General features: G+C 30.1%; 1 protein-coding gene across 2 annotated transcripts in view; it reads right to left on the reverse strand.

The window, feature by feature from the left end:
- Positions 1 to 8,173, reverse strand: part of SOX5 (SRY-box 5) — a 674,508-nt gene extending 666,335 nt beyond the window's left edge. For both annotated transcript variants that reach the window (XM_011363058.1, XM_011363057.1), the window contains exon 1: positions 8,078 to 8,173. The gene's annotated coding sequence lies outside the window, so the exon portion shown is untranslated. The remainder of the gene's footprint in view (positions 1 to 8,077) is intronic.
- Positions 8,174 to 9,493: the final 1,320 nt, after the last annotated feature.

The following is a 9,493-nucleotide window of genomic DNA, read 5'->3' on the forward strand; positions in this document are numbered from 1 at the left end:
TTTTTTAAAAAAAGGCAAAAAAGTTTTAAATTGGCATTATTCCTGCAACCTAGGTATAGCCTTTTAGCATTTTGTATATATTTTTCAGTATTTTTGTTCTACACATGATATACACACTACGTGTATGTGTGTGTTGCATATGCTTGTGGACACACAACCACTTATCCACTCAACAAATATTTCCTGAATGTTTATGATGACTCAGGTTCTGGTTTCTCCTGTCATTACAACATCATTTTAAATAAAATTTATACTCCGTAATACAAAAAAAAACACATTTTTAAAAATCCAGAGCCTATTGTTTAATATACAGTTTGTTTTGAGTTTTGTGTTACTACAAACACATATATAAAATGTTAGGTAACTTCCTAAAAGCACGAGATAAACACTAACAGATTTTAATGTGCATTGTGTGAAATAAATTGTACTTTGGTGCCGTAATACAATACATACCACTAGCCACAGTAAATAAGAGCCCTCATCTCACAGCAATCTCTTCAGCATTGGTTATTGTGGCATTTTAAATCTTTGCCATCTTGCTAAATGAATAAGATCTCATGATTATTTTTCATTTCCTGAATTCTTATAAAAATCAAACATTTTATATATTTATTCCCCAATTTGACTTCTGCCTACTAAATGAATATTCCAATTATTTCTCTACTTTTCTATTAATCCGTAAGCAGTTTAAATTATATTTTAATTACATATGTTGAACATACGAAATTGCCAATAGTGTGACAGTTTTCACAAAAATGGCAATTTATGTCATTAAACCTAATATATTTTGAATGTATTTTTCAGTTCCTCATTTGTCTGTCATCATTTAAGACACAAAGAAGCTTTTACATTTATGTGATCAAACCTCGCATAATTTTTCTTTTGTGATTTCTGTCTTTGGTGTAATACTTAAAAATAATTTCTAACCCTCCTCTCAACTTACTTATACAGACATTCACAAAAACTATCTCCTAATATTTTTATGAGTTCTTTTATTAACAATTTAAATCTCAACTCCTTCCAGAATTTATATTGGCAATGGTATGAAAATCAAATTTTTTCTAAACACTTAGAAAGTTGTCCTAAAACCATTTTTTTCACAGAGATTTGAAATGCCTAAAATTACACCTGTATCAGAAAGCTTTCCCATGTTAAGAGGGAATGAAATTCCCTAATTATGGGTCAAACATCATGTTTATATTATGCTACATTATGTTATGTACCATTATTTTATATTATGTCATGCCATATTATATTATACAACACAAATTCTTCATTATAAAATATAAATTGTTTTTAAGATTTTCTAAAAGATTCATAGATAGATGCATCATCTTAGAAAATAAAAAATATCATTGTTCACAATTACTTTAAAAATTAGTAAATATTTATTACACTGTACAATGAATCTCAGCAATTCAACTTCACTAACTTACGCAAAATGTATTTTCATTTACAGAATGTGACCGTGGGCATGACTTCTTCTATTGAGAATATGTATAACCTAATTATGCAAAATGTTTTATGGAGGCAGTTTGAGTTTGAGGTTTGTTCTCAAATTAAATTATTACTGTTAGAACTTCTTTGTTTTTAGTATTAGAAAGAAAGATGCAAAATTAAGCAATTGCTTTCTCACATACATTATTTTAAAGACTTTTGGTCAACAGTTCATGCATTATTATATTTGCAAGGAAAAATATCTCAATTACAAACAATTGCTGAATAAGAACACAATGTTCAAGCAGTTATTATTAAATTATTAAGACTCATATTATGATAATCTGATTTTTATAAAGTAATAAAAATCTAATTTTCTTATAACTTTTGAATGACTCTCACTCATTGCTTTATCAGTCAAGAAGCTGACAGCCAAAGGACTTTTACATAGACCATTATTTTCTGCCAGGTTCCAGTTTTAGGGCTGCTGCAAATAGATTAGCATTGGTTACTCAATTAACAATATCTTATTCCAAGACCAGTACAATGGAGCATCTCTACTTAACTGCATTATGTTACTTATGTTACATTTTGAAATGAACTCTGCAATTCAAATTGTGCTAATAAAATTCCCCCACTGCATATGTACATATACTTGAAACACCCAGAAAAACAAGCTTATAACTTTATGCCAAACTACCCAGATGGATCCTAGATACTTGTAGGTAGAACATGAAGACAATCAGTATAATCAGGCATCTAAACAAATAATTTTGAGTTAAGAAAAAATTATAAGAGTAGAACGTAATTAGATTTAAATATTACTTGAGCATGGTTTTCATGGTGTTTTTACCTATAATGTTTCATTAACTTGAAAAATCTAAGCTGAAAGTATATCGAAAAAAGAGTCTTATTCAAGAGATTGAAGTATAGCAAAAGATGATCTACAATGATTTATAAAGGGTTATGAAAAAGAATGGGATATAGAATTTCATAAAGTTCAGGAATTATATGATCAGATCATATAATGAGTTAATGAAGAAACAAGGAATTCAAATCAAAGACTGTACTATCAGGAATCAGTACAATCATGCTACTAAAAAACTGGATTGTTATGGAGCATGAACAGTAAATTGTATAGGTATGTAGCATCACAAGCTTTGTATCTATATAACTACAAATCAGCACCTTCTCTTTTGTTTTTGTTTGTTTGTTCGTTTTGTGTATTTGTTTTCTTTTTTAATTATAAACAGGGTTTCGATTTCAGAGGGTCATTGGATTTTGCCATGGTCTTTCAAGTCTTGTTAATTATTATGTGTTTGGAGTAATGCACACTTTTATCCACAGGTGGCAGACCTTTTTAAAAAAAAACTTCAATCATATTCAGTATTTTGTTTTGGTAGTGTTTCACCCCCCACCCCTTAAACTGCCACCCACATTAAAATGTAAGAGTCTGCTGCTCAGAGTTCTCATTAATGTTGCACAATTTAGATGATAGATTTGTCAACAAAATGGCTCATTCTCAAAGGCCAGTGAACCCTGTCGGGATAAATGCCTTAAAAATTGTATATTGCAGAATAATCTTTAATTATAAAGAACTCACTTGACAATTTATAATATATTGTGATTATTTTTCTTTTTCAAGCAATACTTTATTTTCTAGATTAGACTGAGAGTAAAGAGTGATTTGATTTGATAAACAAAGCAAACAGCTTGCTTATTTGCAAGTAAAAGAGAAAGGTGACCAAAAGGTATGTACAAAAAACAATTACTTAGGATCACAAATTATTAACTGGCTAAATAGTTAAAGCAAATAACAATAAGTGTAGTGACATTTTAAATGAATGCTAACACAGGAGATAAGCGAAACAAAAAAAAACTGCCATCAGTGGTACAACTAACCAATATCCTCAATTTGCAAAATCTTAGATTTACAATACCAAGTGATGTATTTATTTTTGTTGTGCTATTTTTGTTCAATGCTGTATAAAATCTTATATTCAGCTAAGTCTTTTTGTATGTATTGTTGATGTATGCAAAGGATGTTTTAACATAGTGATGTACTTCAATATAAACATAAAATACTCATAATTTTATTGTTCTCAAAATGTTTTGGTAAAGCTTGATATCCTGTATTAGATTTGTTAGAAAAAGAATACTAGAAAAAATAAATGCTTATCTAATATTCTATTATTCTTCATTTCTAATGTAGGAAATTCTTTACAAGCATCTTGAATTATTTTACCTAATTTTGAAAGTTGTATCGATTTAATTTATACTGTATGCAACCATGTTTCTCCTTCATAAAACACTTCACACCGCTAGAGAAAGAAATAAAACCTGTCATAACTATTTGCTGTATTTTAACACTTATATATGTATACGATATGGGCAATTTAACAAATGGTAAGAAAGCATGTACCCAAGTAATCACCACACAGGACATAACTGACACTCTCCTGGGTCAAAAGTGCTCTGACCCAAATCTCCCTCCCTCAGCTCAGCCTGTTTCTTCATTCTTAGAGGTCAGCACTCCCTGGCTCTTTTAGTGGTATTTCCTTGTTTTCCTTTATAATTTTACCATCTGCAATGCAACTCTGAACAATATAATTGTTTGCTTGGAATCATCCTGTATGTATTCTTATGTTTGTTTTTTTTCCACTTAATATTAATTATATCACTAAAATGTGTCCATTTACATTACTTCGTATTTCATTGAATGACTATTCTACAACTTTCCATCACATTGATGGCAACAGAATTGTTTCCAAGTTTCAACAAATACAAATATTTCCCCTGTAAACATTTCTGTACATATTTTTCTGGTACACATATGCACAGAAGCTTGAGCAGGGGCTACAAATTTCAACTGTACTAGGTACTATATCTGAAAGTGGTTATTCCAATTTATATCCCAGCAAGCACTCTATGAACATTGCTGTTGGTCTGCATCCTTGTAAATGCTTTGATCTGCAAGTCATTTTTGTTTTCCCCATTTTGAAGCATGTGTGGTGGGATCTCATTATGAGTTAATTTGTACTTCCCTGGTAATACTGAGATTAAGCACTTTTTTATATGTTTGGGCATCTGGACGTATTATTGGACATTTGGATTTCTTCTTTTGCCTATTTTTCTATTGGATTGTGTAAATTTTTACATCAATTGTGTTTTTTAAAAAGAATCTATTCCGGATACTGTTTTTGTCAATGACATTTTGCAAATTGTTTTTTACTACTTCATGTCCTGTCTTTTCACTCTTGTTATCGTGCTTTCTTATAAAGAAAAAAAAAAAAATAACGCAGCCCCTAATATAAATAGTAAACTCAGGGTGATAAAGATATGTCAATTCTGAATTATAAAAACAGCACTGCTCTACTGGGGATGTGATAATGTGAGTGGACATGTTGGAGGGGGGTAGTTTATGGGACATCTCTATACCTTTTGCTAATATTGCTGTGAACCTAAAACTGCTCTGAAAAATAAGGTCTTTAAAAAAATAATGTAGGCTGCATCTGTCTTTTTTGTCTAAAGAATTCTTCACTACTCCTAGATAATAGTTATTTTCTTAGATTCTCTTATAGGAGAATATAGGAGAATCTCTTATGGGATATACTATTATCGTTTTGCCTCTTACACTTAATTTTTTGACCAACAGAAATTGATTTGTGTGTGGTGTGAAGTCGAGACCCAATTTCTTTTTTTTATTTTCCAATTAATAATTGAATTTCCTAGTACCATGTATTTAAAAAGTCTGTTAATTCTCTACTGCTTTGAAGTACTATTCTTATTATAAATAAAATGTCTACACATCTAAGAGTCTGTTTCTGAACTCTCTCGTCTGTCTCATTTATCTACTTGTCTACCTAGAGTAATGCCACACTTTCTGAATTAATAGAGCTTTATAATATCGGTAAGTCAAGTACTCCTACCCATTCCTTCTTTTTTCAAGAGTGTTGTGACTATTCTTTTGCATTTTAAAATCAACTTGTCACATCACACAAATGCACACATGTGCATACCTATCCAAACAAATAACAAAGAAACAAACACAAAACAACCAGTTGGTATTTTGATTGTGATTATATTATACTTGCGTATCAGTTTGGGAGTAACGGACATCTCTACAATACTGGATCTTTCACTCCATAAACGTCACTTATTTCAACACTTATTTCAACCTTGAAAGTATTTCTTAAGAAAGTTTCACAATTTTCCCTATAGAGGTAATGCACATATTAACTGTATACTAGATAAAAATTGATACTGATATATAGAAATACACTTGATTTCACTGTATTACACTGCATGCATCAACCTTGCTAAATGCTTTTATTAACTCATATCATTTGCCATAATGATAATTGGCTGTTTATTTTTCAATCCTAATAACGTTATTTGTCTTTCTTTACTACATTGGCTTTGTAATATTGCCTTTGTCATTCTCAGTAATGGTTATTTGCCCCTTGTTACTTGCTCTCTTGCTTGGTTTCATCAGAGGTTTGGAAAATTTATTCATCTTTTGCAACAATCAATTTTTCACTCCCTTTGTCCTCTCTTTCATATGACTGTTTTCTACTTCATTAATTTTGCTCTTACTTTAATTAATTTCTTCCTTCTACTACTTTGCATTTATTTTGATGTTCTTTTTGAGATTAATTCTTGGCCTATTAATTTTACACTTTCTTTTTTTCTAATACATTTACTTAAGTTATAAATTTCCCAGTAAATACATCTTACAAGCATTATACAATTATTACATGTACGATGTTCACTTTTATTTAGTCTAAAATACTTATAATTTCTACTGTGATTTCTTTTTAATTTTGAAACTTTTTTCTAGCTATATGTTTGTTATTCATTTGCAGCTTAATTTCATTATGATATTCCAATTCTTTAAAAATGGTTGAGAATTAATTTGTGACAGCATACAGTCAATATTTATAACTGTTCCATGTGTTCTTCAAAATAATGTGAATTTTGCAATTGTATGCAAGTTTCTAAATATGTTTATCAGGTCAAGTTTCTTAATCTTGTCTTGAAATTCTACATCCTTACTGATTTTTTCTGTCCATTTTATTCCATTTATTTCATTAAATGTTATCCAAATGAACAGAGTAGAAATGTTGCATAGAATGCTCTGGAAACATTTAAGGCTCTTAAGAAAGATGGTTAAATCACTTCCTGGAAAGTTGAGCAAATAAAACCTTTTTCCAACATTATTGAAAGCACCCATCTTCCTATATTCTTATTACATTGTCATTGTAATAAGACATTGTAATAACATTGTCATTGTAATAACATTGTCATTCTAAACTACTTTTTACTAGTTAGTTAAGTAATAGTAACTTTTTGCTAGATAGATAGTAACTTTGCGTTTCTTTTATTAGCTTTTTGTATTAAAATTATATTCCCCATTAATTGTTTGTTCATATATCTTTTATATTAAAATTTGTCTTTCTTATAATATCAGTTTTTTACATGTGATGTTTGCCATATTTATTAGAAGTAGCCCCAGTTTTTGGTATGCCTTTTACTTTTACTTACACTGGCATTTTACTTGTTAATCTATATTTTGTATTTGCAATATTCATTTGTGACTTATTCCACTTTTATCAGCATAAAATCCATTACTCACTATGCTGTCCTGCATATTATGTTTCATTTATCTGTGAATATACAAAGTCTTAATTACAAATTTTTTTCAAATATTATTTAGATTTGTAACAATTTAGTTTTTAAAGAAGGTAGAAACCATTGATTCTAAGGGTTTTCACAAATAAATGTGTATCTTGAAGGTATAGAAACATTAGTCATAAGATTTTAAGAGTAGATTAGTGAGTGAATGAATAAATTGTAGTTCAATCTGCATGAAGACCATTTTTTTGTTATTCTCTTTACGAACTGTAAAATAATGCCTTTTCCATCTTACTAGGGACAAATCTCTTCTGAACAGAATCCCTTACCTCCAAACTCTTCTGCTGCCACCCCATGATAGTTAGTCAGACACGGGATTATGAAAAGATTTTCAACTCTAGGTCTGTGGTCGAACTTTCAGTTCCTGTTCCCAATAGTATAGTTTTTTTGAAAAAACAAACAAGCATTTCATAAATGCATACACAGAGAGCTGTCCACTAAAGTTTTCTATCAAGCAAATTGGAATGTATCTGTTTAGACTCAGCAAAATTGCATTTTTATATGTGTTTATAAAAACATGCCCTAGAATACTTAATAGCCTATGGAACTTTCTGTGAAATGTGTGATCTACCCGTTGTGACCCAAAATATTTCTTTTACAGCAACAACAAAAAAGCAGCATCAACTATTTTAAAAAACAGTTTTCAATGGAGATAAAAAGCTTTTGCAACTTCAAGAAAAGTGTATCTCATTACGAAAATGAAAGAAAAGAAATGTTGATATCATCTGCCAGCTTAAAGACAATACCTTTATGAGTTTCAAAATTATAATTACATATCCAGTTGTCATCTGAATATAAAAGACTAAGTACTATAGTTTTATGTGCATATGTCATGTATTTTACTCATAAATTAAAAATAAGAGAAGACATGTAAACTGCTATTTTTGTGAAGCATCAAATGAAGCAATCAATTTTTCAAGGTATGTGTTGTTTTTTATAAATATACCTTTTTCCTGCCCAGTGCAGTGCCGAAATTCTCTGTTCAGCTTTCAGAATCTTGTAAACAGATTCAAACAGGAATCATATCATCAGCAAAAAAAAATCTAGAAAAAGCAAAATTAGAACATTAATAGTGCATATTTCCTTTTTATTAAATAATCGACATATGACTTTTGGAAGCAGGAGTTATCCAAGGTTTTCAAAATAATTTTATATATATGTAAATTTATATAAATATATATAAGTATAACAAAGTCATTGTTTATGGGAAAGAGGCATTAATTAGTCATTATAATGCCACCAGAGTTAATCTAAAAACTTATATGCATATAAGTTATGTTATATGCATATATACATACATGTTAATCCCCTCAGAAGTTGTTAATTTTGTCTAATTTCATGTAATCATCCTGTAGATGCTTTAGGACAGGAGGCATTAAGGAAAATTCTTACTTCTTGGAATGATTTATGAGACATCTTCAGGTGTCCTCATAGGTCCCTTTCTTGATTCCATTCAAATGTATGACAGCAATGTTCAACACATAATTGTTTAGCGGGAGTCACTCAGCTACCTCTACATTCACAACCCTTGCTATATCTGTGATTGCACTGCCCTGCTAAACTTCAGAAAGACTGTTCTTGCCACTTTCATGAGCAAACAAAATTCTGGCTTTGTTATCAGTTTCCCCAGGTTGGACAGAAATGGCCTCTGGCAATAGCTGAAATTCCCAAGAATCAGATTTCTTAAAGCAAGGAACGTGTGTATGGTGGCAGCCACAGTATCGACTTTAGCTCAATCTCTTCACTATCAGCTCAATTTATAGAGAACTGAGTAATGCTTCAGTTTTCAATCTTATTATGCCACCGATTATTCAGTTTTGATCACAAGGTTGATGGTATTTGAGGCATTTTATTACCATATTATATCCATTTGAAGCATGATCTGTAGGGAAGAATTTTACTTCATCAGAACTTTTGTTAATTAGCACGGGATTCCAAAAGTCACCATGTTGACAAAGAGAAGACTGCACATTATTTCATTAGTTCATTAATTACTTCATCAGAGAATATTCCAAAATGAAACAAGTTTTTGAAATGTTTGAACATTAGAAATTATGCTGCTGTAGTAAAATTAAAGTTGTTTATATATAGCCTGCCAATTAAAAAAAAAACTAGTTTATTTTCATTAAAATTTTTGCTTAAAAATGTACCCAAAACTCTTTTTTTATGTTAAGTGAAATGTCACATCTGACTACCACAGAATTTACCTAAAAGTGAAACAGAAACTGTGCCATATCCTATATGTGAGCAACACAGAAATCCATAGGTAGTAATTTTACCCACAAGAGGGAGCCTGTATTTTTATGTTTTTGTCACAAAGTTAAAAAAAATGTGAATTAAAATATGAAATTCTAAAATGTTT

Source organism: Pteropus vampyrus, unplaced genomic scaffold (genome assembly GCF_000151845.1).
Source record: "Pteropus vampyrus isolate Shadow unplaced genomic scaffold, Pvam_2.0 Scaffold82, whole genome shotgun sequence".
Lineage (NCBI taxonomy): Eukaryota > Metazoa > Chordata > Mammalia > Chiroptera > Pteropodidae > Pteropus > Pteropus vampyrus.